Genomic DNA, 4406 nt, shown 5'->3' with positions numbered 1-4406 from the left:
CTGCTAGAGTTTTGCTGTCATCACGGTCTCTGTGTCAGCAACACGTTCTTCAACACAAAGCCCCAACATAGAGTCTCTTGGAGACATCCAAGATCAAAGCACTGGCACCAGCTCTACCTGATCCTCACCAGACGCTCCAGCCTTCCCAGCATCAAGAGCACACACAGTTATCATGGTGCTGCCTGCGACACTGACCACTCCCTGGTGTGCAGCAGAGTGAAACTGCAAACAAAGCGACTGTGTCACACAAAAAAGGAAGGAAGACATCGCATTGATACCAGCAAGACCCGGGATCAGAGAAAAGTGGAGGAATTTGCACAAGCACTTGAGGAATCTCTTCCAGGCCCGGCCGACGCAAATGCATCCAACAGATGGGAACATTTCAAGAATACCGTTTACAACACCGCCTTGTCTATATTCGGCAAGAAGACCAACAAGATGGCAGACTGGTTTGAAGCCCACTCTGAGGAGTTGACGCCAGTCATTGAGGAAAAGAGGAGAGCTCAAGCAGCATACAAGGCCTGTCCCAGTGAGCGCAACCTGCAGGTCCTCCGAACTGCTCGCAGCAAAGTCCAACAGACTGCCAGGAGATGTGCTAACAACTACTGGCTCCAGCTCTGTTCCGAGATACAGATAGCAGCTGACACGGGCAACATCAAGGGGATGTATGATGGTATCAAGCAGGCCCTAGGTCCAACACAGAGGAAAATTGCCCCTCTGAAGTCTGCCAAAGGTGAGGTCATCCAGGATCGGGCACAGCAGATGGAACGCTGGGTGCAGCACTACTCTGAGCTATATTCCAGAGAAAATGTAGTCACCGAAGAAGCACTGAACAACATTGAGTGCCTGCCTGTGCTGGAAGAGCTTGACAGTGAACCAACCCTAGAAGAACTTCACGTGGCCCTGGACTCCCTTGCCTTTGGCAAGGCACCTGGAAAAGACAGCATCCCTGCTGAAGTCCTAAAATGCTGCAAAGAGATCATCGTCACTGAGCTGCATGAAATCCTCTGTCTCTGCTGGAGAGAAGGTGGAGTACCTCAAGACATGAGGGATGCAAACATCATCACGCTGTACAAGAACAAAGGTGACAGGGGTGACTGCAATAACTACCGCGGCATCTCTCTCCTTAGCGTTGTAGGAAAGCTGTTTGCCCGAGTTGTACTAAAGAGGCTCCAGGTACTTGCAGAGAGCGTCTATCCAGAATCGCAGTGTGGATTCCGAGCCAACAGGTCCACCACTGATATGGTATTCTCCCTTAGACAACTGCAGGAGAAATGCAGGGAACAACGACAGCCACTCTTTATAGCCTTCATAGATCTCACAAAGGCTTTCGACCTGGTCAGCAGAGACGGCCTCTTCAAGATTCTCCCCAAGATTGGATGTCCACCCAGGCTCCTCAGCATCATCAGATCTTTCCACAAGGACATGAAGGGCACTGTTGTCTTCGATGGCTCCACATCAGACCCTTTTGCCATCCGAAGCGGAGTGAAGCAGGGCTGTGTTCTTGCACCAACCTTGTTTGGGATTTTCTTCGCTGTCCTGCTGAAGCAGGCCTTTGGAACTGCAACAGAAGGCATCTATCTCCGGACCAGATCAGACGGAAAGCTCTTCAACCTCTCCAGACTGAGAGCAAAATCCAAAGTCCAGCTGAAATGTCTGCGTGACTTCCTCTTTGCCGACGATGCAGCTGTCACTACCCACTCTGCCAAAGATCTCCAGCAGCTCATGGATCGTTTTAGCAAGGCCTGCCAAGATTTTGGACTGACAATCAGCCTGAAGAAAACACAGGTCATGGTTCAGGATGTGGACTCACCTCCCTGCATTACAATCTCTGAGCATGAACTGGAGGTTGTCCATGACTTTGTGTACCTTGGCTCAACGATCTCCGACACTCTTTCTCTCGATACCGAGCTAAACAAGCGCATCGGTAAAGCAGTTACCACGTTTTCCAGACTCACAAAGAGAGTCTGGTCCAACAAGAAGCTGACGGAACATACCAAGATCCAGGTCTACAGAGCTTGCGTCCTGAGTACACTTCTGTACTGCAGCGAGTCATGGACTCTTCGCTCACAACAGGAGAGGAAACTGAGCGCTTTCCACATGCGCTGCCTCCGACGCATCCTCGGCATCACCTGGCAGGACAAAGTTCCAAACAACACAGTCCTGGAACGTGCTGGAATCCCTAGCATGTATTCACTGCTGAAACAGAGACGCCTGCGTTGGCTTGGTCATGTTGTGAGAATGGATGATGGCCGGATCCCAAAGGATCTCCTCTATGGAGAACTCGTGCAAGGAAAGCGCCCTACAGGTAGACCACAGCTGCGATACAAGGACATCTGCAAGAGGGATCTGAAGGCCTTAGGGATGGACCTCAACAAGTGGGAAACCCTGGCCTCTGAGCGGCCCGCTTGGAGGCAGGCTGTGCAGCATGGCCTTTCCCAGTTTGAAGAGACACTTTGCCAACTGTCTGAGGCAAAGAGGCAAAGAAGGAAGGCCCATAGCTAGGGAGACAGACCAGGGACAGACTGCACTTGCTCCCGGTGTGGAAGGGATTGTCACTCCCGGATTGGCCTTTTCAGCCACACTAGACGCTGTGCCAGAACCACCTTTCAGAGCGCGATACCGTAGTCTTTTGAGACTGAAGGTTGCCAGTATACCCGGTATGGATGTTAGGCTGACCGGCCTATAGTTTCCCAGGTCCCCCCTCTTTCCCTTTTTAAAAATAGGCGTGACATTTGCTATCCTCCAATCTTCTGGCACCATGGCCGTTTTGAGGAACAAGTTGCATACCTTAGTCAAGAGGTCTGCAACTTCATTCTTCAATTCCTTAATAACTCTTGGGTGGATGCCATCAGGGCCCGGTGACTTATTGATCTTTAATTTATCAATGAGGTCTGAAACATCTTCTCTTTTAACCTCTATCTGACTTAACTCCTCAGTCAGGAGGGGCCGTTCGGGCAGCGGTATCTGCCCGAGGTCTTCTGCCGTGAAGACAGATGCAAAGAACTCATTTAATTTCTCTGCCATCTCTAAGTCTCCTTTTATCTCCCCTTTCCCTCCCTCACCATCCAGAGGGCCAACCGCTTCTCTGGCGGGTTTCCTGCTTCTAACATATTTGAAGAAGCAAATATTCTTATAATTCTTATTTGCTTCTTATGAATATAAAAATATTCATATTACTCAGAAGTAAATCCCACTGTGTTCAGTGGGGCCTACTCTCAGGAAAGTGTGCATAGGATTGCAGCCTGACTCTGTAGCCACTGCACCAAACTTGACAATGACATCGCAAACTATATAAAAGTAGACCATAGGACAAAACAGACTAATGAGATACAGAGGATCCAGTCACCTGCTTTTGGTGCTGTGAATTCAAATTCCCAATGAATTTTGAGGAGAAACTATTTTTAAGCAAAAGAGACTCAATTACAAGGAAAGAATCTGTAATGTAAGATTTAATATTCGGAGGCATAATTGGAGAATATATTATATTGTCAACATTTAGCTATGATAATCAGCTTTACTCATCTGAGTGTCAAAAAATCTGGAGTGTTTTAGATTAATTTGAAAATAATTCATGTTAATATATTTTGTGTTCATGCAAATAAGCTGATACAATGCAAAAGTTCTTTCAAAAAAAAAATTACCTGTGAGATACATAGATTCAAATCCAGCAAAGACAATGGCAAGCTGACATGCAAGAATGGGCTATGGAAGTTGCTAGTGGATGCTGTGGTCACTGCAGAAAAAGAAAAGAACCAAATCCTGAAAATAAGTCTTATGGTCCAATCCTATCCTTACCCCCTCACTCGATACAGCATTCCTAAAATGGTGACCACTGCATCCTATTACCCTGCACATGCCCGATCTTGTCTGATCTCGGAAGCTAAGCAGGGTCAGGCCTGGTTAGTACTTGGATGGGAGACCGCCAGGGAATACCAGGTGCTGTAGGCTTATACCATAGTCTTTCGAGACTGAAGGTTGCCAACCATGGTAAGGGGGGACCGTTGCAGAGGTCTTCTCTGGGTAAGGGAACAACTGTTGGGGTGCTCTACTCAGAGTCTGCTCAGCTAGCAGCATGGGGGGTCTACTTGGACCTGTGCTAGCTAAATAGCTGGCACAGGTTGCATAGATCCACGCCACAGGATCAGGTGTGGGAAGGGGGTTAAGATTCAGCCACCACTGATGCTACTGAACCCGCCCCTTCCCAGACCTGATCAGCCCAGCCCCCTCAAGCTTCATCCCCTCTCCTCCCCATTCTGTTCTCCCCAAACCATCCCACCTCTCCCAATGACTTACCTGCTCCAGTGAGCAGTGGGGGAAGCAATGAGGCACGTGGAAAGGTGCGGGCCTTCCTGCCAGCATGCCTGGCAGTGCTATGTGTAGCACGCTGTTAGAGTGCGCTTTTA

At 48.8% G+C, this 4406-nt stretch overlaps 1 pseudogene; it reads left to right on the top strand.

Moving 5' to 3' along the window:
- Positions 1-3830: 3830 nt before the first annotated feature.
- LOC136646985 (5S ribosomal RNA) lies at positions 3831-3951 on the top strand (annotated as a pseudogene).
- Positions 3952-4406: the final 455 nt, after the last annotated feature.

This window comes from Tiliqua scincoides, chromosome 3 (assembly GCF_035046505.1).
Source record: "Tiliqua scincoides isolate rTilSci1 chromosome 3, rTilSci1.hap2, whole genome shotgun sequence".
In the NCBI taxonomy this organism is placed as follows: domain Eukaryota; kingdom Metazoa; phylum Chordata; class Lepidosauria; order Squamata; family Scincidae; genus Tiliqua; species Tiliqua scincoides.
The sequence above is the reverse complement of the archived record's forward strand: the minus strand, read 5'-3'. Positions and strand labels throughout refer to the sequence as shown.